Source organism: Pan troglodytes, chromosome 16 (genome assembly GCF_028858775.2).
Source record: "Pan troglodytes isolate AG18354 chromosome 16, NHGRI_mPanTro3-v2.0_pri, whole genome shotgun sequence".
Taxonomy (NCBI): domain Eukaryota; kingdom Metazoa; phylum Chordata; class Mammalia; order Primates; family Hominidae; genus Pan; species Pan troglodytes.
In genome coordinates this window covers 18,714,556-18,737,918 of record NC_072414.2, presented here as the reverse complement: position 1 = coordinate 18,737,918, position 23,363 = coordinate 18,714,556, and the positions used below count along the sequence as shown (strand labels likewise).

The window sequence follows — 23,363 nt, the reverse complement described above, 5'->3', positions numbered from 1 at the left end:
ACGATGGCCCTCCCGGCACCTTCGGACGGCACCCTCCCCTCGGAAGCCCAGGGACGGGGACGGCGAAGTAGACTCGTTTGGACCCAGAGCCAATGCTAGGCCTTGCAAGAATGCTTTGAGCGGAACCCGTAACCGGGCATTGCCATCAGAGAAGGGCTGGCCCAGGTCATCGGTATTCCGGAGCCCAGGGTCCAGATTTGGTTTCAGAATGAGAGGTCATGCCAGCTCAGGCAGCACCGGGGGGAATCTCGGCCCTGGCCCGGGAGACGCAGTCCGCAAGAAGGCTGGTGAAAGCAGACCGCCGTCACCGGATCCCAGACCGCCCTTCTCCTCCAGGCCTTTGAGAAGGATCGCCTTCCAGGCATCGCCGCCAGGGAAGAGCTTGCCAGAGAGACGGGCCTACCGGAGTCCAGGATTCAGATCTGGTTTCAGAATCGAAGGGCCAGGCACCGGGTACAGGGAGGCAGGGCGCCCACGCAGGCAGGCGGCCTGTGCAACGCGGCCCCCAGCGGGTGTCTCCCTGCTCCCTCTTGGGTCGCCTTCGCCCACACCGGAGCGTGGGGAACGGTGCTTCCCGCACCCCACATGCCCTGCGCACCTGGGGCTCTCCCACAGGGGGCTTTCGTGAGCCAGGGATGGAGGGCTGTCCACGTGCTCCAGTCCAGCCAGGCCGGGCCGGCAGAGTGGATATCCCAACCTTCCCCGGCATGCGGAGATTTTGCCTAAGCCTCCCCTGCTCCCCCGGAAGGGGTGCTCTCCCACCCTCTGGATCCTTGGTGGCCTCCGCACCCGGGCAAAAACCGGGCGGACTGGGACCCGCAGCGCAACGGCCTGCTGGGCCCTCACGTGGTGGGACAGCCTGGGCCCACTCAAGCAGGGCCAAAAGGCCAAGGTGAGCTTGCGCCACCCGCGTCCCAGGGGAGTCCGTGGTGGGGCTGGGTCTGGGGTCCCCAGGTCACCGGGACGGCATGGGAACCCCAAGCCAGGGCAGCTCCACCTCGCCAACCCACGACCCCGGACGCCTCCGCTCGGCAGGGGCAGATGCAAGGCATCCAAGCGCTCTCCCAGGTGCTCCAGGAGCCGGGGATCTCGTCTGCACTCCCCTCCTGCCTGCTGCTGGATGAGCTCCTGGCGAGCCAGGACTTTCTGCAGCAGGCACAACCTTTCCTAGAAACGGAGGCCATGGGGGACATTGAGGCATTGGAAGAGGCCGCCTCGCTGGAAGAACCCCTCAGCGAGGAAGATTACCGGGCTCTACTGGAGGAGATTTAGGACTCGGGGTTGGGACGGGGTCAAGTCGGGGCAGGGCTGTGGCCTCTCTTTTGCGGGGAACACTTGGCTTGCTATGGAGGGAGGTGTCTTCCCCCCGCCCCCTCCACCGTGCTGACAGGCCTCAGATTCCTGCCTTCTAGGTCTAGGCCCGGTGAGAGACTCCACACAGCAGAGAACTGCCATTCTTTCCTGGGCATCCCGGGGATCCTAGAGCCAGCCCAGGTACCAGCAGGTGGGCCGCCTACAGTACACGCGCGGGTTTGTGGGCAGCCGCCTGGGCTTTGGGAGCAGCCCGGGCAGAGCTCTCATGTCTTTCCAACCCATCCTCGCCTGACAATTCAATCCCCACCCCCACCCCCCACCCCCGAAAAATGCATCCTTCCCTGGGCTGGGTGGAGACCCCCGTCCCGCGAAACACCGGGCCCGTGCATCGTCCAGGCTTGACACCCCTCCTGCAGCTCGCCTCCTCTGCGCCTCTGTGTCAGCGTCGTCGGCCCGCCCGTGGCCCAGCAGCCTCCCAGCTGCCACGATGGAGCACCTGGCGGCGGAACACAGACCTCTAGCTCTCTTTGCTGGCCTCCTGGCTAGACTTGCGCTCATTGTGCACACCGGATGACGTGCAAGGGAGACCGCTTTCCCCTCTTTGCCCTTGTCTGTCCGTGAAATTCCGGCAGAGGCTCTCCCAACACCTAGTGACGCTCTTAAGTCAAAGCCTGGAGAATACTTAAATCTCGTGGATGATCAGTTCAGAAGTATGTCACAATGTCCTCTCCCTGCAGAGCCTAGGGAAGATTTGCAACATTTGGGTGATCAGTGCAGAGATATATCACAAGGTCCCCTGTACAAAAAGCCTGCAAATGATTTACATCACCTCAGTGATCAGTGCATAGGTATGTCAGAAATCCCCAGTAGGCTGAACCTAGACAAGGGTTACATCACTTAGGTGATCAGTGTAGAGATATGTGAAAATTCCCGTGTAGACAGAGGCTAGACAAGTGTTACATCACCTAGTGATCAGTGCAGGGGTAAGTCATAAAGCCTCCTGTAGGCAGAGTGTAGACAAGAGTTTCCTCCCTGGGGTGATCAGTGCAGAGATATGTCCCAAAGTCCCTGTAAGCAGAACATTGACAAGGGTTACATCAACTGTTTGATCAGTAGAAATGTATATCCCAAAGCCCCCTGTAGGCAAAGCCCAGACAATTGTTACATCATCTGGGTGAGCAGTGGAGAGATCTGTCACAATGCCCCTGTAGGCAGAGCTTAGAAAAGGGTTACATCACCCGGGGATCAGTGCAGAGATATGTCAAAACGCTCCTGTAGGCTGAACCAAGACAGTAGTTACATCACCCGGGTGATCTGTGCAGAGATATGTGAGAATTCCCGTGTAGGCAGAGCCAAGACAAGTGTTACATCACCTAGGTTATCAGTGCAGGTATAAGTCATAAAGCCTCCTGTGGGCAGAGCGTAGACAAGAGTTCCCTCCCCAGGATGTTCAGTGCAGAGATGTGTCACAAAGCCCCTGCAGGCAGAGCCTAGACAAGAGTTTCATCACTTGGTTGATCAGTTCAGATATGTGGCATAATCTCCATGTAGGCAGATCTAAGACAAGAGTCCATCACCTGGGTGATCAGTGAAGAGATATGTACCGATGTCCCCTGTAGGCAGTGCCTAGACAAGAGTTGCATCACCTCAGAGATCAGTGAATAGATATGTCACAAAGCCTTCTGTAGGCAAAGCCCATACAATGCTTACATCACGTGGGTGATCAGTGCAGTGATATGTCACGCAAATCCCTGTAGACAGAGCCTAGACAAGAGTTACATCACCTGAGTGATCGGTGCAGATATTTGACCCAATGCCCCCATAGAAAGAGCCTAGACAGGACTTCCATCACCAGGGTGATCAGTGCAGAGATATGTCACAAATCTCCCTCTAGGCAGAGTATAGAGAAGAGTCCCAACATCTGGGAGATCAGTGCAGAGATATTTCACAATGTCCCCTGTAGGCAGAGAGTGGTCAAGAGTTACATAACCTAGTTGATCTGTGCAGAGCTATGTCAAAAGCCCCCTGTAGGCAGAGCCTAGATAAATGTTACATCACCTGGGTGATCAGTGCAGAGATACGTCACAATACAAAGTGTAGGTAGAGCCTAGAAAAGAGTTACATCAACTGGTTGATCAGTGCAGAGATATTTCACAAAACCCCTGTAGGCAGAGCCTAAACAAGAGTTACATCACCTGGGTGATCAGTGCAGAATTATGTCACAAAGCCCCTGTAGGCAGAGCCTAAACAAGAGTTACATCTCCTGGGTGATCAGTGCAAGGATATGTCAAAAAACACCCTATAGACAAATCCCAGAAAATTGTTACATCACCTGGGTGATCAGTGGAGATATCTGTCACAATTCCCCTTTAGGCGCAGCTTATACTAGTGTTACATCACATGAGTGATCAGTGCAGAGATATGTCACTATTCCCCCACAGTGAGATCCAAGACAAGTGTCCATCACCTGGGTGATCAGTGAAGAAATATGCCACAATGCCACTAGAAGGCAGATATAGACAAGAGTTACATCACCTGCGTGATCACTGCAGAGTTATGTCACAATGCCCCTGCAGGCAGAGCCAAGACAAGTGTCCCTTCACCTGGGTGATCAGTGCAGAGTTATGTCACAATGCCCCCTTTTGGCAGAGCCTAGACAAGGGTTACATCACCTGGATTATCAGTGCAGAGATGTGTCCCAAGCCCCTGTAGCCACAGCCTAGACAAGAGTTACATCAGCTGTGTGATCAGTGCAGTTACATTTCACAACGTCCCTGTAGCCATATCCTTGACAAAAGTGACATCACCTGGGTGATCAGTGCGGAGATATGTCACAATGTCTCCGATAGGCAGAGCCTAGACAAGAGTTACATCACCTGGGTGATCAGGGCAGAGATATGTCACAATGCCCCCTGTAAGCAGACCCCAGACAAGAGTTGAATCACCTCGGTGATCAGTCCAGAGATATGTCTCAATGCCACCTGTCAGTGCAGCCTATACAAGAGTTACATCACCTCGGTGATCAGTGCAGTGATATGTGAAAACGCCCCTGTAGGCAGAGCCTAGACAAGAGTTACATCACCTGTGTGATCAGTGTAGATATATCACACAATACACCCTGTAAGCAGATCCTAGACAAGAGTTACATCACCTGGGTGATCAGTGAAGAGATATATCATAAATCCCACTGTAGGCAAAGCCAAGACAAGTTTTACATCACCTCAGCGACCAGTGCAGACATATGTCCCAATGTCCTTCTAGGCAGAGCTTAGACAAGAGTCACATCTCCTGGGTGATCAGTGCAGAGATAAGTCACAATGCCCCCATAGCCAGCGCCTAGACAAGAGTTACATAACCTTTGTGATACATGCACAGTGATGTCAAAACGCCCTCTGTAGGCAGAGACTAGAAAAGAGTTACATCACCTGGGTGATCAGTGCAGAGATATGTCACAAAGTCCCCTGTAGGCAGAGCATAGAGAAGAGTTGCATCACCAGGGTGATCAGTGCAGAGATATGTCACAATGTCCCCTGTAGGCAAAGTCTAGGCAAGAGTTACATCACCTTTGTCATCAGTTTAGAGATATGTGAAATCCCCCCTGTATGTAGAGCCCACACAATAGTTACATCACCTAGTTGATCAGTGCAGAGATATTTCACAATACCCCCTGTAGGCAGATCCTAAACAAGAGTTGAATCACCTGGGTGATCAGTGCAGAGATATTTCACAATGCGCCGTGTAGGCAGAGAGTGGACAAGAGTTACATAACCTAGTTGATCTGTGCAGAGCTATGTCAAAACGTCCCTGTACACAGACCTAGATAAATGTTACATCACCTGGGTGATCAGTGCAGAAATACGTCACAATACCCCCTGTAGTTGGAGCCTAGAAAAGAGCTACATCACCTGGGTGTTCAGTGCAGAGATACGTCACAGTATCCCCTGTAGGTGGAGCCTAGAGAAGAGTTACATCACCTGGATGATCAGTACAGAAATACGTCACAAAGACCCTGTAGGCAGAACCTAAACAAGAGTTACATCACCTGGGTGATCAGTGCAGAAATATGTCACAAAGCTCCTGTAAGCCAAGCCTAGACAAGTGTTACATCTCCTCGGGGATCAGTGCAAAGATACGTCACAAAGCCCCCGTAGACAAATCCTAGAATATTGTTACATCACCTGGGTGATCAGTGGAGATATCTGTGACAATTCCCCTTTAGGCGCAGCTTAGACAAACGTTACATCACATGAGTGATCAGTGCAGAGATATGTTACAATGCCCCTGTAGGCAGAACCTAGACAAGAGTCCCATCACCCAGGTGATCAGTGCAGAGTTATGTCACAATGCTCCCTTTTGGCAGAGCCTAGACAAGGGTTACATCGCATGGGTGATCAGTGCAGAGATGTGTCACAAGCCCCCTGTAGCCAGAGCCTAGCCCAGTGTTACATAAGCTGTGTGATCAGTGCAGTGACATGTCACAATGTCCCTCTGGCCATATCCTTGACAAAACTGACATCACCTGGGTGATCAGTGCGGAGATATGTCACAATGTCTCCAGTAGGCTGAGCCTAGACAAGAGTTACATCACCTGGGTGATCAGGGCAGATATGTGTCACAATGCCCCCTGTAAGCAGATCCCAGACAAGAGTTCCATCACCTAGTTGATCAGTGCAGAGATATTTCCCAGTACGCCCTGTAGGCAGAACCTAGACAAGAGTTTAATCACCTGGGTGACCAGTGCAGAGATATTTCCCAATGCCCCCTTTGGGCAGAGTGTAGGAAAGAGTTACATCACCTAGGTGATCAGTGCAGAGATTTGTCAAAATTCCCTGTAGGCAGTGCTTATAGAAGTGTTAAATCACCTAAGTGATCAGTGCAGAGATATGTCACTAAGCTCCTGTAGGCAGAACTTAGATGTGTTACATCACCTGAGTGATCAGTGCAAAGATATGTCACAATGCCCCCATAGGCAGATCCAAGACAAGAGTCCGTCACCTGGGTGATCAGTGCAGAAATATGTCACAATGCCATCTTAGGCAGAGCCTAGACAAAAGCCCCATCACCTGGATAATCAGTGAAGAGTTATATCACAAACTCCCTTTAGGAAGATCCTAGACAAGTGTTACATCGCTTAGATGATCAGTGCAGAGATATGTCACAATGCCACTGTAAGCAGAGCCTAGACAAGTGTTACATGACTTAGGTGATGAGTGCAGAGATACATCGCAATGTCCCTGTAGGCAGAGCCTTGACAAGTGGTACATCATCTGGGTGATCATTGCAGGGATATGTCACAAAGCACACTGTAGCAGATCCTAGAAAAGAGTTACATCACCTAGGTGATCAGTGCAGAGATTTGTCAAAATTCCCTGTAGGCAGTGATTATAAAAATGTTACATCACCTAAGAGATCAGTGCAGAGATAAGTCACAAAGCTCCTGTAGGCAGAACTTAGATGAGTTACACCACCTGGGTGATCAGTTCAGAGATATGTCAGAAGCCCCCTGTACGCAGAGCCCAGACAAGAGTTATATCACCTGGGTGATCAGTGCACTGATGTGTCACAATGCCGTGTAGCCAGCGCCTTGACTAAAGTTACAGCACGTGGGAAATCAGTGCAGAAACATGTCACAATGTCTCCAATAGGCAGAGACAAGGCAAGAATTGGATCACCTCGGGATCAGTGCAGAGATACATCTCAATCCCCCTGTGGGCACAGCCTAGAAAAGAGTTACATCACCTCGGTTAACAGTGCAGAGATATGTCAAAATGCCCCAGTAGGCAGAGCCTACACAAGTGTTACATCACTTAAGTGATCAGTGCAGAGATAAGTCAGAAAACCCACTGTAAGCAGAGCCTAGACAAGTGTTACATCAGCTGTGTGATCAGTGCAGTGACATGTCACAATGTCCCTGTAGCCATATCCTTGACAAAAGTGACATCACCTGGGTGATCAGTGCAGAGATATTTCATAAATCCCACTGAAGGCAAAGCCTAGACAAGTTGTACATCACCTCAGCGATCAGTGCAGAGATATGTCCCAATGTCCCTCCAGGCAGAGCTCAGACAAGAGACACATCTCCTGGGTGATCAGTGCAGAGCTAAGTCACAATGCCCCTGTAGGCAGAGCATAGAGAAGAGTTGCATCATCTGGGTGATCAGTGCAGAGATATGTCACAATGTCCCCTGTAGGCAGAGCATAGAGAAGTGTTGCATCACCTGGGTGATCAGTGCAGAGGTATGTCACAATGTCCCCTGTAGGCAAAGCCTATGCAAAGGTTACATCACCTTTGTCGTCAGTTCAGGGATATGTGAAAACGTCCCTTAAACAGAGCTTAGAAAAGAGTCAAATCACCTAGTTGATCGGTGCAGATATATTTCACAATATCCCCTGTAGGCAGATCCTACACAAAAGTTGAATCTCCTGGGTGATCAGTGCAGAGATATTTCACCATGCCCCCTTTGGGCAGAGGGTAGACAAGAGTTACATCACCTAGTTGATCAGTGCAGAGATTTGTTAAAATTCCCTGTAGGCAGTGCTTATAAAAGTGTTACATCACCTAAGTGATCAGTGCAGAGATAAGTCACAAAGCTCCTGTAGGCAGAACTTAGATGAGTTAATTCACCTGGGTGATCAGTGCAAATGTATGTCACAAAGCCCCTTGTTGGCAAAGCCTAGACAATAGTTACATCACTTGGGTGATCACTGGTGAGATCTCTCACAGTTCCCCTGTAGGCAGAGCTTATACAACGATTACATCACCTGGGTGATCAGGGCAGAGATATGTCACAATGCCCCCATAGGCAGATCCAAGACAAGAGTCTGTCACCTGGGTGATCGGTGCAGAAATATGTCACAATGCACCCTTAAACAGAGCCTAGACAAAAGCCCCATCACCTTGATGATCAGTGCAGAGTTATGTCATACAGTCCCTTTAGACAGATCCTAGGCAAGAGTTACATCACTTGGATGATCAGTGCAGAGATATGTCACAATGCCACTGTAGGCAGAGCCTAGACAAGAGTTACATGACCAAGGTGATCAGTGCAGAGATACATCGCAATGTCCCTGTAGGCAGAGGCTTGACAAGAGGTACATCACCTGGGTGATCATTGCAGTGATATATCAAAAAGAACCCAGTAGGCAGATCCTAGAAAAGAGTTACATCACCTGGGTGATCGGTGCAGAGATTTGTCAAACTTCTCTGTAGGCAGTGCTTATAAAAGCGTTACATCACCCAAGTGAACCGTGCAGATATGTCACAAAGCTCCTGTAGGCAGAACTCAGATGAGTTACATCATATTCGTGATCAGTGCAAAGTTGTGTCACAAAGCCCCCTGTAGGCAAAGCCTAGACAATAGTTACATCACTTGGGTGATCAGTGGCAAGATCTCTCACAATTCCCCTGTAGGCATAGCTTATACAAAAGTTACATCACCTGGGCGATCATTGCAGAGATATGTCCCAATGCCTCCATAGGCAGATCCAAGACAAGAGTCCGTCACCTGGGTGATCAGTGCAGAAATATGTCACAATGCCCCCTTAGCAGAGCCTAGACAAAAGCCCCATCACCTGGATGATCAGTGAAGAGTTATGTCTCAAAGTCCCTTTAGGCAGATCCTAGAGAAGTGTTACATCAATTGGATGATCAGTGCAGAGATATGTCACAATGCCGCTGCAGGCAGAGCCTAGACAAGAGTTACATGACCTTGGTAATCAGTACAGAGATAGATCGCAATGTCACTGTAGGCAGAGCCTTGACAAGCGGTACATCACCTGGGTGATCATTGCAGGTATATGTCACAAAGCACCCTGTAGGCAGATCCTAGACAATAGTTACATCACCTGTTTGACCAGTGCAGAGATATGTCACAATGCCACTGTAGGCAGAGCCTAGACAAGAGTTACATGAACCAGGTGATCAGTGCAGAGATACATCGCAATGCCCCTGTAGGCAGAGCCTTGAAAACTGGTATATCACCTGGGTGATCATTGCAGGGATATGTCACAAAGCACCCTGTAGGCAGGTCATAGAGAAGAGTTATGTCACCTGGGAGATCAGTGCAGAGATATAACACAAGCCCCCTGTAGGCAGAGTCTAGACAACATTTATATCACCTGGGTGATCAGTGCAGTGACATGTCACAATGCCGTGTAGCCAGAGCCTAGACTAAATTTACAGCACCTGGGAGATCAGTGCAGAGATATGTCACAATGTCCCCAGTAGGCAGAGACCAGGCAAGAGTTGGATCAACTCGAGATCAGTGCAGAGATATGTCTCAATCCCCCTGTGGGCGCAGCCTAGGCAACAGTTGCATCACCTTGGTTAACAGTGGAGAGATATGTCAAAATGCACCTGTAGGCAGAGCCTACACAAGTGTTACATCACTTAGGTTATCAGTGCAGAGATATGTCACAACACCCCCTGTAAGCAGAGCCTAAACAAGGGTTACATCACCTGGGTGATCAGTGCAGAGATATGTGACAAGGCCCCTTTAAGCAGAGCCTAGACAATAGTTACATCACCTGAGTGATCAGTGCAGAGTTCTGTCACAATGCTCCTTTAGGCAGAGCTTAGACCAGAGTTAAACCCCCTAGGTGATCAGTGCAGAGATATGTCACAATGCCCCTATAGGCAAATCCAAGACAAGAGTCCTCCACCTGGGTGATCGGTGCAGAAATATGTGACAATGCCCCCAGTAGGCAGGGCCTAGAGTAGAGTCCCATCACCTGGGTGATCAGTGCAGATATATTTCACAATGCCCCTGCAGGCAGAGCATAAGTAAGAGTTACATCACCTAGATGATCAGTGCAGAGATATGTCACAAGGCCCCCTATAGACAGAGCCTGGACAAGAGTTACATCACCTCGGTGATCAATGCAGTGATATGTCACTATGCCCCGTAGGCAGAGCCTAGTCAAGCTTTAAATCACCTGCATGATCAGTGCAGAGATATGTTACAAAGGAACCATACACAGAGCCTAGACAAGAGTCCCATCACCTGGGTGATCAGTGCAGAAATATGTCACAATGCCCCCATAGGCAGATCCAACACAATAGTTACATCACCTGGGTGATCAGTGTAGAGATAAGTCAAAATCCCCCCATAGGCAGAGCCTAGAGAACAGTCCCATCACCTGGGTGGTCAGTGCAGAGATATGTCACGAAGCCCCGGTAGGCAGAGCCTAGACAAGTGTCACATCACTTTTTTGATCAGTTCAGAAATGTGTCATGCTGACTGCTTTTTCCCGGAGCTCTGCAGGCACCCGGAAACATGCAGGTAAGGGTGGAAGACCGGCATGATGCCTTTGCTCTCCTTACCGTTATCCAAACCGGTCTCAATGCAGACTCCCCATGTTGCTGCACATGGGAATCCATCGTCAGGCCATCACGCCGGGGAGCCATCTTTTCTCTGGGGTCTCGCTCTTGTCTCATACCTGGAAATGAACGAGAGCCACACGCCTGTGCCTGTGAGACAGTCCCGGCAATGGCGACACCCACAGGCACCGCCTCCTTCACGGAGAGAGGGCCTGGAACACTCGACTCCCACGGAGGTTCAGTTCCACTCTCCCCTCCACCCTCCCAGGCCGGTTTGTGCCTGCTGAAGATGCGTGGGAGCCCAGAGAGGGGCTTCCAGTTCCCACAGGATTCCTGGAAAGGTCCGAAGAGCCAGCCCCCGAAACGCGCCAGCGTCACCCCCTCCCCCTCGCCCCCTTCCTCTTTGTTTCTCTGGCCCCATCACCACCATCATCATGCTGTCCGCCCCAACCCACCATCCCCTGGCCGCAGGCCTCGATGCCCTGGGACCCTTCCAGGGTGAGGCAGGCTGTCCCAGGTCTCACCGCCATTCATGGAGGGATGGAGGCTGCCTGCCTGCTGGCCTTAATAAGAGCCGCTGGATGGGTGTCTGGGCAGGCCTCCTGGCTGCACCTGCCGCAGTGCACAGGCCGGCTGAGGTGCACGGGATCCTGCCAGCCTCTCTCTGCCGGTGTCCATCTCTGAAATTCCGGCTGGGGCTCCCCGCGGTGGCCCTCCCCAAAACTTCAGACAGTACCCTCACCACGGAAGCCCGGGTACGGTGAAGACGAAGGAGACTCTTTTGGACCCCATCCCAAAGCGAGGCCATACGAGGCTTCTTTGAGTGCAACCCGTACTCGGGCATTGCCACCAGAGAACGGCTCGTTCAGGCGATCGGCATTCCGGAGCCCAGGGTCCAGATTTGGATTCAGAATAAGAGGTCATGCCAGCTGAGGCAGCACCGGAGGGAATCTCGGCCGTGGCCCGGGAGACGAGGCCTGCAAGAAGGCAGGTGAAAGCGGACCGCCATCACCGGATCCCAGAACGCCCTGCTCCTCCAAGGCTTTGAGAAGGATCGCTTTCCAGGCATCGCCACCAGGGAAGAGCTGGCCTAGGAGACGGGCCTCCCGGAGTCCAGGATTCAGATCTGGTTTCAGAATCGAAGGGCCAGGCACCGGGGACAGGGAGGCAGGGCGCCCACGCAGGCAGGCGGCCTGTGCATCACGGCCCCTGGCGGGTGTCACCCAGATCCCTCGTGGGTTGCCTTCGCCCACACCAGCGCGTGGGTAACGGGGCTTCCCACACCCCACGTGCCCTGCGCACCTGGGGCTCACCCACAGGGGGCTTTCATGAGCCAGGGAGCGATGGCCATCACCGTGCTCCAGCCCAGCCAGGCCGCGCCAGCAGAGGAGATCTCCCAACCTGCCCTGGCACGCGGGGATTCTCCCTACGCCGTGCCGGCTCCTCCAGAAGGGTCGCTCTTCCACACTCAGGCTCCTTGGTGGCCTCTGCACCCGGTCAAAACCCGGGAGGACCAGGACCCGCAGCGCGACGGCCTGCCGGGCCCTTGCACGGTGGGACAGCCTGGGCCCACTCAAGCGGGGCCACAGGGCCAAGGTGTGCTTGCGCTGCCCGAGTCCCAGGGGAGTGTGTGGTGGGGCTGGGCCCGGGGTCCCCATTTCGCCAGGGCGGCATGGGAACCCCAAGCTGGGGCATCTCCACCTCGCCTGCCCATGCCCCCTGAGACCTCCATGCAGCAGGGTCAGATGTAAGGCATCCTGGTGCCCCCCTAGGCGCTCCAGGAGCCGGGGCGCTCGTCTGCACTCCCCTCCAGCCGGCTGCTGGATGAGGTCCTGGCGAGCCCAGAGTTTCTTCAGCAGGCTCAAACATTCCTAGAAACGGAGGTCCTGGGGGAGCTGGAGGCCTTGGAAGAGGTCGCCTCACTGGAAGCACCCCTCAGCTAGGAAGAATACCGGGCTCTGCTGGAGGAGCTTTAGGACGTCAGGTTGGGACAGGGTACGGTTGGGTCGGGTCAGGGCGGTGGCCTCTCTTTCGCGGGGAACACCTGGCTGGTTATGCAGGGGCGTGTCTTCCCAACGCCCCCTCCACCAGCCTGACTGGCATGGGATTCCTGCAATCTAGGTCTACGCCCAGTGAGAGACTCCACACAGCGGAGAACTGCCATTCTTTCCTGGGCATCCTGGGGATCCCTGAGCCGGCCCAGGTACCAGCAGTTGGGCAGACCACTGCACACTCGTGGGTTTGGTGGCAGCCGCCTGGGCTGTGGGAGAGGCACAGGCAGAGATCTAAGGCCTTTCCACCACCTGACCACGGCCTGACCAACCCGTCCCCACCCCCACACCCCACCCACGTAAAATGGATCCTCCCCTGCGATGGGTGGAGACCCACGTCCCGCGAAACACCGGGCCCATGCAGCGTCCAGGCCTGACACGCCTCCGGCGGCTCGCCTCCTCTGTGCCTCCGCGCCACCGTCGCTGGCCCGCCCGTGCCCCTGCAGCCTCCCAGCTGCCACCATGGAGCACCTGGCGGCGGAACGCAGACCTCTAGCTCTCTTTGTTGGCCTCCTGGCTACACCTGCACTCATTGCGCACCCCAGCTGACATGCAAGGGAGACCACTGGCCTCTCTGTGCCCTTGTCCATCAGTGAAATTCCGGCTAAGGCTCTCCCAACACCTTCAGACACTCTTTATTCAAAGCCTGGAGAGTAGTTACATCTCCTGGATGATCACTTCAGAAATATGTCACAATGCCCCTCCCTGCGGAGCCAAGAGAAAATTTCCATCATTTGGGTGATCAGTGCAGAGATATATCACAATGTCCCTTGTACAAAAAGCCTGGAAATGATTTACATCACCTCGGTGATCAGTGCATTGGTATTTCAGAAATCCCCAGTAGGCTGAACCTAGACAAGGGTTACATCACTTAGGTGATCAGTGTAGAAATATGTGAAAATTCCCGTGTAGACAGAGCCTACACAAGTGTTACATCACCTAGTGATCAGTGCAGGGATAAGACATAAAGCCTCCAGTAGACAGAGTGTAGACAAGTGTTTCCACCCTGGGGTGATCAGTGCAGAGATATGTCACGAAGCCCCTGTAGGCAGAACCTTGAAAAGTGTTACATCACCTGTTTGATCAGTGGAAATGTATATATCACAAAGGCCCCTGTAGGCAAAGCCCAGACAATTATTACATCACCTGGGTGAGCAGTTGAGAGATCTGTCACAATGCCCATGTTGGCAGAGCTTAGACAAGGGTTACATCACCTGGGTCATCAGTGCAGAGATGTGTCACAATGCGACCATAGGCAGATCCAAGACAAGAGTCTGTCACCTGGGCGATCAATGCAGAGATATGTGAGAATTCCCGTGTAGGCAGAGCCTAGACAAGTGTTACATCACCTAGGTTATCAGTGCAGGTATAAGTCATAAAGCCTCCTGTAGGCAGAGCATAGACAAGAGTTCCCTCCCAGGGTGATCAATGCAGAGAGGTGTCGCAAAGACCCTGTAGGCAGAGCCAAGACAAGAGTTTCATCACTTGGTTGATCAGTTCAGAGATGTGTCACAATGTCCATGTAGGCAGATCTAAGACAAGAGTCCATCATCTGGGTGATCAGTGCAGAGATATATACCAATGTCCCCTGTAGGCAGTTCCTAGACAAGAGTTGCATCACCTCAGAGATCAGTGCATAGATATGACACAAAGCCTTCTGTAGGCAAAGCACATACAAGGATTACATCACCTAGGTGATCAGTGCAGTGATATGTCACACAAATCCCTGTAGACAGGTCCTAGACAAGAGTTACATCACCTGGGTGATCAGTGCAGATATTTGACACAATGCCCACATAGACAGAGACTTGACAAGACTTCCATCACCTGGGTGATCAGTGCAGAGATATCTCACAAATCCCCCTCTAGGCAGAGTATAGAGAAGAGTCCCATCACCTGGGTGATCAGTGCAGGGATATTTTACAATGCCCGCTGTAGGCAGAGAGTGGACAAGAGTTACATAACCTAGGTGATCTGTGCAGAGCTATGTCAAAACGCCCCTGTAGGCAGAGCCTAGGTAAATGTTACATCACCTGGGTGATCAGTGCAGAAATAGGTCGCAAAGCCCCTGTATTCAGAGCCTAAACAAGAGTTACATCACCTGGGTGGTCAGTGCAGAAATATGGCCCAAAGCCCCTGTAGGCCAAGCCTAGACACGAGTTACATCTCCTGGGTGATCAGTGCAGAAATATGTCACAATGCCCCCATAGGCAGATCCAACACAAGAGTTACATCACCTAGGTGATCAGCGTAGAGATATGTCACAAAGTCCCCATAGGCAGAGCCTATACAAAAGTCCCATCACCTGGGTGATCAGTGAAAAGATATGTCACAAAGACCCTGTAGGCAGATCGTAGACAAGAGTTACATCACTTTGTTGATCAGTTCAGAGATGTGTCATGCTGACTGTTTGCTCCCAGAGCTCTCCGGGCACCCGGAAACATGCAGGAAAGGGTGGAAGACCCGCATGGTGCCAACGCTCTCCTTGCCAGTTTCCAAACCAGCCACACTGCAGACTCCCCATGTTGCCGCACATGGGTATCCATCGTCAGGCCATCACGCCGGGGAGGCATCTTATCTCTGGGGTCTCGCCGTGGTTACCTACGTGGAAATGAATGAGAGCCACAGGCCTGCGTGTGTGAGACTGTCTCGGCAATGGCGACAACCACAGGCACTGCCTCCTTCACGGAGAGAGGGCCTGGAACACTCCAGACTCCCACGGAGGTTCAGTTCCACACTCCCCTCCAACTTCCCAGGCCGGTTTCTCCCTGCTGAAGATGCGTGGGAGCCCAGAGAGCGGATTCCAGTTCCCGCGGATTTCCTAGAGAGGTCCAGAAAGCCAGCCCCCAAAACGCACCCCCCTCACCACTTCCCCCTGGCCCCCTTCCTTTTCGTCTCTCCGGCCCCACCACCGCCATCACCACGCCCTCTTCCCACACCCCACCACCCCTTGATGCCCTGGGACCCTTCGGTGTGGGGCGTGCTGTCCCAGGGCTTACCGCCATTCATGAAGGGGTGGAGCCTGCCTGCCTGAGGGCCTTTATAAGAGCCACTGGCTGGCTGTCTCAGCAGGCCTCCTGGCTGCACCTGCCACAGTGCACAGGCTGGCTGAGGTGCACCGGAGCCTGCCAGTCTCTCTCTGCCCCTGTCCGTGCGAGAAATTCTGGCTGGGGCTCCCCGCGATGGCCCTTCTGACACCTTCGGACGGCACCCTCCCCGCAGAAGCCCGGGGATGGGGATGGCGACAGAGACTCGTTTAGACCCAGAGCCAAAGCTAGGCCCTGCGAGCCTGCTTTGAGTGGAACCCGTACCCGGGCATCGCCACCAGAGAACGGCTGACCCAGGCCATCAGCATTCTGGAGCCCAGGGTCCAGATTTGGTTTCAGAATGAGAGGTCACGCCAGCTGAGACAGCACCGGCGGGAATCTTGGCCCTGGCCTGGGAGATGTGGCCCACAAGAAGGCAGGCAAAAGCGGACCACCGTCACCAGATCTCAGACTGCCCTGCTCCTCCGAGCCTTTGAGAAGGATCGCTTTCCAGGCATCACTGCCAGGGAAGAGCTGGCCAGAGAGACGGGCCTCCCAGAGTACAGGATTCAGATCTGGTTTCAGAATCGAAGGGCCAGGCACCCGGGACAGGCTGGCAGGGCGCCAGTGCAGGTAGGCGGCCTGTGCATCGTGGCCCCCGTCGGGTGTCACCCTGCTCCCTCGTGGGTCGACTTCGCCCACACTGGCGAGTGGGGAACGGGGCTTCCCGCACCCCACGTGCCCTGTGCGCCTGGGGCTCTCCCACAGGGGGCTTTCGTGAGCCAGGGAGCGTGGGCCGTCACCGTGCTCAAGAACAGCCAGGCCTCGTCGGCAGAGGGGATATCCCAACCTTCCCCGGCAAGCAGGTATTTTCCCTAGGCAGCCCCGTCTCCTGCGGAAGGGTCGCTCTCCCACCCTCAGGCTCCTCGGTGGCCTCCGCACCCAGGCAAAACCCGGGATGACCCGGACTCGCAGCCTGACATCCTGCCGGGCCCATGCACGGTGGGAAAGCCTGGGCCCGCTCAAGCGGGGCCACAGGGTCAAGGTGTGCTTGCGCCACCCGCATCCCAGGGGAGTCTGTGGTGGGGCTGGGGCCGGGGTCCCCAGGTCACCAGGACGGTGTGGGTACCCCAAGCCGGGGCATCTCCAACTCGCCTGCCTGCGTCCCCTGAGGCCTTCACGCGGTAAGGTCAGATGCAAGGCTTCCGGCGCCCCCCCAGGAGCTCCAGGAGCCAGTGCGCTCGTCTGCACACCCCTCCAGCTGGGTGCTGGATGGGCTCCTGGCGAGCCTGGAGTTTCTGCAGCAGGCGCAACCTTTCCTAGAAACGGAGGCCCCGGGGGAGCTGGAGGCCTTGGAAGAGGCCGCCTCGCTGGAAGCACCCCTCAGTGAGGAAGAATACCGGGCTCTGCTGGAGGAGCTTTAAGACGCGGGGTTGGGACGGGGTTGGGCACGGGAAGGGTGGTGGCCTCTCTTTCATTGGGAAGACATGGCTGGCTATGGAGATCGTGTCTTATCCCTGCCCCGTCCACCGGGCTGACGGGCCTGGGATTCCTGCCTTCTTGGTCTAGGCCCAGTGAGAGACTCCACACGGCGGAGAACTGCCATTCGTTCCTGGGCATCCTGGGGATCCCAGAGCCGGCGCAGGTACCAGCAGGTGGTCAACCTTCTGTGCTCGCGCGGGTTTGCGGGCTGCTGCCTGGGCTGTGGGAGGAGCCCAGGCAGAGCTCTCATACCTTTCCAAAACCCCACCACCGCCTGACCATCCCCTCCCCACCCCACCCCCCACCCCCTGAATAGGCCTCCTCAGCTGTGCTGGTTGGAGACCCCTGTCCTGTAAAACACCCGGCCCGCGCAGTACCTAGGCCTGACACCCCTCCAGCGACTCGCCTCCTCTGTGCCTCCGCGCCACTGTCGCCGGCCCGCACGTGTCACTGCAGCCTCCTAGCTGCCACCATGGAGCTCCTGGCGGTGGAATGCAGACCTATAGCTCTCTTTACCGGCCTCCTGGCTAGACCTGCGCTCATTGAGCACCACGGCTCACATGCAAGGGAGCCCGCTGGCCTCTCTGTGCCCTTGTCCATCCGTGAAATTCTGGCTGAGGCTCTCCCAACACCTTCCGACGCTCTTTATTCAAAGCCTGGAGAATAGTTTCATCCCCTGGATGATCAGTTCAGAAATATGTCAAAATGCCCCCTCCCTGCGGAGCCTAGAGAAGATTTGCATCATTTGGGTGATCAGTGCAGAGATATATCACAATGTCCCCTGTACAAAAAGCCTGGAAATGATTTACCTCACCTCGGTGATCAGTGCATAGGTATGTCAGAAATCCCCAGTATGCTGAACCTAGACAAGGGTTACATCACTTAGGTGATCAGTCGAGAGATATGGGAAAATTCCCGTGTAGACAGAGCCTAGACAAGTGTTCCATCACCTAGTGATCAGTGCAGAGATAAGTCGTAATGCCTCCTATAGGCAGAGTGTAGACAAATGTTTCATCCCTGGGGTGATCAGTGCAGAGACATGTCACAAAGCCACTGAAAGCAGAACCTTGACAAGGGTTCCATCACCTGTTTGATCACTGGAAATGTATATCACAAAGCCCCCTGTAGGCAAAGCCCATACAATTTTTACAGCACCTGGGTGAGCAGTGGAGTGATCTGTCACAATGCCCCTGTAGGCAGAGCTTAGACAAGGGTTACATCACCTGGGTGATCAGTGCAGAGATATGTCAAAACACTCCTGTAGGCTGAACCTAGACAGCAGTTACACCAAAGGGCGATCAGTGCAGAGATATGTGAGAATTCCCGTGTAGGCAAAGCCTAGACAAGTGTTACATCACCTAGGTTATCAGTGCAGGTATAAGTCATAAAGCCTCCTGTAGGCAGAGCATAGATAAAAGTTCCCTACCCAGGGTGATTAGTGCAGAGAAGTGTCACAAATCCCCTGTAGGCAGAGCCTAGACAAGAGATTCATCACTTGTTTGATCAGTTCAGAGATGTGTCACAATGTACATGTAGGCAGATCCAAGTCAAGAGTCCATCATCTGGGTGATCAGTGCAACATATATACCAATGTCCCCTGTAGGCAGTGCCTAGACAAGAGTTGCATCACCTCACAGGTCAGCGTCTGGATATGTCATAAAGCCTTCTATAGCCAAATCCCATAGAAGGCTTACATCACTTAGGTGATCAGTGCAGTGATATATCACACAAATCTCTGTAGACAGAGCGTAGACAAGACTTCCATCACCTGGGTGATCAGTGCAGAGATATTTCACAATGACCCCTGTAGGTACAGAGTGGACATGAGTTACATAACTTAGGTGATCTGTGTAGAGATACTTCACAATCCCCCCTGTAGGTGGAGCCTAGACAAGAGTGACATCACCTGGGTGATCAGTGCAGAAATACGTCACAAAGCCCCTGTAGGCAGAGACTACATAAGAGTTACATCACCTGGGTGATCAGTGCAGAAATAAGTCACAAAGCCCCTGTAGGCAGAGCCTAGACAAGAGTTATATCTCCTGGGTTATCAGTGCAAAGATATATCACAAAGCCCCCTGTAGAAACATCCCAGAAAATTGTTACATCACCTGGGTGATCAGTGGAGATATCTGTCACAATTCCCCTTTAGGCGCAGCTTACGCAAGCGTTACATCACATCAGTGATCAGTGCAGAGATATGTCACTATGCCCCCATAGGCAGATCCAAGACAAGAGTCCATCACCTGGGTGATCAGTGCAGAAATATGCCATAATGCCGCCAGTAGGCAGATATAGACAAGTGTTACATCACCTGCATGATCACTGCAGAGATATGTCACAAAGCCCCTGTAGGCAGAGCCTAGAAAAGAGTCCCATCAACTGGGTGATCAGTGCAGAGTTATGTCACAATGCTCTCTTTTGGCGGAGCCAAGACAAGGGTAACATCACCTGGGTGATCAGTGCAGAGATGAGTCACAAGCCCCCTGTAGCCAGAGCCTAGACAAGAGTTACATCAGCTGTGTGATCAGTGCAGTGACATGTCACAATGTCACTGTAGCCATATCCTTGACAAAAGTGACATCACCTGGGTGATCAGTGCGGAGATATGTCACAATGTCTCCAGTAGGCAGAGCCTAGACAAGAGTTACATCACCGGGGTGATCAGGGCAGAGATATGTCACAATGCCCCCTGTAAGCAGATCCCAGACAAGAGTTGCGTCACCTCGGTGATCAGTGCAGAGATATCTCTCAATGCCCCCTGTCAGCAAAGCCTATACAAGAGTTACATCATCTCGGTGATCAGTGCAGTGATATGTTAAAATACCCCTGTAGGCAGAGCCTAGACAAGAGTTACATCACCTGGGTGATCAGTGCAGAGATATGTCACAATGCCCCCTGTAGGCAGTGCATAGAGAATAGTTGCATCACTTGAGTGATCAGTGCAGAGATATGTCTCAATGTCCTCTGTAGGCAGAGCATAGATAAGAGTTGCGTCACCTGGGTGATCAGTGCAGAGATATGTCACAATGTCCCCTGTAGGCAAAGACTAGGCAAGAGTTACAACACCATTGTCATCAGTTCAGGGATATGTGAAAACGCCCCTGTAGGCAGAGCCTAGACAAGAGTTACACCACCTAGTTGATCAGTGCAGTGATATTTCACAATCCCCCCTGTAGCAAGTTCCTAGAAAAGAGTTGAATCACCTGCGTGATCAGTGCAGAGATACGTAACAATGCCACTGTAGGCAGAGCCTAGACAATAGATACATGACCTAGGTGATCAGTGCAGAGATACATCGCAATGTCCCTGTAGGCAGAGCCTTGACAAGTGGTACATCACCTGCGTGATAATTGCTGGGTTATGTCACAAAGCACCCTGTAGGCAGATCCTAGAAAGGAGTTACATCACCTATGTGATCAGTGCAGAGATATGTCACAATTCCCTGTAGGCAGTGCTTATAAAATTTTTATATCACCTAAGTGATCAGTGCAGAGATATGTCACAAAACTCCTGTAGGCAGAACTTAGATGAGTTACATCACCTGGGTGATCAGTGCAAAGGTATGTCACAAAGCCCCCTGTAGGCAAAGCCTAGAAAATAGTTACATCACTTGGGTGATCAGTGGCGAGATCTCACAATTCCCCTGTAGGCAGAGCTTATACAGCAGTTATATCACCTGGGTGATCAGTGCAGACATATGTCACAATGCCCCCATAGGCAGATCCAAGACAAGAGTCTGTCACCTGGGTGATCAGTGAAGAAATACGTCACAATGCCCCATTATGCAGAGACAAACAAAAGCCCCATCACCTGGATGATCAGTGCAGAGTTATGTCACAAAGTCCCTTTAGGCGGATCCTAGACAAGTGTTGCATCACTTGTATGATCAGTGCAGAGATATGTCACAATGCCACTGTAGGCAGAGCCTAGACAAGGGTTACATGAGCTAGGTGATCAGTGCAGAGATACATCGCAATGACCCTGAAGGCAGAGCCTTGACAAGTTATATATCAATTGGGTAATCATTTCAGGGATATGTCACAAAGCACCCCGTAGGCAGACCCTAGGGAAGAGTTATATCACCTGGGTGATCAGTGCAGGGATATGTCACAAGCCCCCTTTAGGCAGAGCCTATACAAGGGTTATATCACCTGGGTGATCAGTGCAGTGATATGTCACAATGCCGTATATCCAGAGCCTAGACTAAAGTTACAGCACCTGGGAGATCAGTGCAGAGATGTGTCACAAGGTCCCCAGTAGGCAGAGACCAGGCATGAGTTGGATCAACTCGGTATCACTGCAGAGATATGTCTCAATCCCCCTGTGGGCATGGCCAAGACAAGAGTTACATCACCTGGGTGATCAGCGCAGAGATATGTGACAAGGCCCCATTAAGCAGAGCCTAGACAATAGTTACATCACCTGAATGATCAGTGTAGAGATCTCCCAACCTGCCCCGGCACGCGGGGATTTTGCGTACGCCACCCCGGCTCCTCCAGAAGGGATGCTGTCCCACCCTCAGGCTCCTCGGTGGTCTCTGCACCTGGGCAAAAGCCAGGAGGACCAGGACCCGCAGCGCGACGGCCTGCCGGGCCCTTGTGTGGTGGGACAGCCTGGGCCTGCTCTAGGGGGGCCACAGGGCCAAGGAGTGCTTGCGCCACCTGCGTCCCAGGGGAGTCCGTGGTGGGGCTGAGGCCAGGGTCCCCAGGTCACCAGGGCGGCGTGGGTACCCCAAGCCGGGGCAGCTGCAGCTCGCCAGCCCGCTCCCCCAGAAGCATCCGCATGGCAGGTGCAGATTCGAGGCATCCCGGCGCCTTCCCAGGCTCTCCAGGAGCTGGGGCGCTCGTCTGCACTCCCCTCTGGCCTGCTGCTGGATGAGCTCCTGGCGAGCCCGGAGTTTCTGCAGCAGACTCAACCTTTCCTAGAAACGGAGGCCCCGAGGGAGCTGGAGGCCTTGGAAGAGGCCGCCTCGCTGGAAGCACCCCTAAGCGAGGAAGAATACCGGGCTCTGCTGGAGGAGCTTTAGGACCCAGGGTTGGGACGGGGTTGGGTCGGGGCAGGGCGGTGGCCTCTCTTTCAAGAGGAACACCTGGCTGGCTATGGAGTGGCGTGTCTTCCCTCCACCACCTCCACCGGGCTGACAGACCTGGGATTCCTGCCTTCTAGGTCTAGGCCCAGTGAGAGACTCCACAGAGCGGAGAATTGCCATTCTTTCCTGGGCATCCTGGGGATCCCATAACAGGCCCAGGTACCAGCTGATGGGCCACCTACTGCGTACACGCAGGTTTGCGGGCAGCCACCTGGGCTGTGGGAGCAGCCCGGGCAGAGCTCTCATGCCTTTCCACCACTTCACCCCAGCCTGACCAACCCCTCCCCACACCCACCTCTGACACCCGGAAAATGTGTCCTCCCCTGGGCTGGGTGGAGACCCCCGTTCCGCGAAACACTGCACCCGCGCAGCGTCCAGGCCTCACACCCTTCTGGCGGCTCGTCTCCTCTGCGCCTCCGCGCCACCGTTGCCAGCCTGCCCGTAACCCTGCAGCCTCCCAGCTGCCACCATGGAGCGCCTGGTGTGGGAACGCAGACTTCTAGCTCTCTTTGCCAGCCTTCTGGCTACACCTGCGCTCATTGTGCACCCTGGCTGATGTGCAAGGGAGCCCACTGGCCTCTCTGTGCCCTTGTCCATCCGTGAAATTCCAGCTGAGTCTCTCCCAACACCTTCCGACGCTCTTTAGTCAAAGCCTGGAGAATAGTTACATCTCCTGGATGTTAAGTTCAGAAATCTGTCACAATGCCCCTCCCTGCGGAGCCTAGAGAAGACTTCCATCATTTGGGTAATCAGTGCAGAGATATTTCACAATGTCCCTTGTAAAAAAGCCTGGAAATGATTTATGTCACCTCGGTGATCAGTGCATAGGTATGTCAGAAATCCCCAGTAGGCTGAACCTAGACAAGGGTTACATCACTTAGGTGATCAGTGTAGAGATATGTGAAAATTCCCGTGTAGACAGAGCCTAGACAAGTGTTACATCACCTACTGATCAGTGCAGGCATAAGTCGTAAAGCCTCCGGTAGGCAGAGTGTAGAAAACTGTTTCCTACCTGGGGTGATCAGTGCAGAGATATGTCACAAAGCCCCTGTAAGCAGAACCTTGACAAGGGTTACATC

At 53.4% G+C, this 23,363-nt stretch overlaps 2 pseudogenes; both read left to right on the top strand.

Annotated features, from left to right (window-relative positions):
• The first annotated feature begins 3 nt into the window (after positions 1-3).
• Positions 4-1,272, top strand: LOC129137093 (double homeobox protein 4-like protein 4; annotated as a pseudogene).
• Positions 1,273-15,866: 14,594 nt separating this feature from the next.
• Positions 15,867-22,221, top strand: LOC107972958 (double homeobox protein 4-like protein 4; annotated as a pseudogene).
• The last annotated feature ends 1,142 nt before the right edge of the window (positions 22,222-23,363 follow it).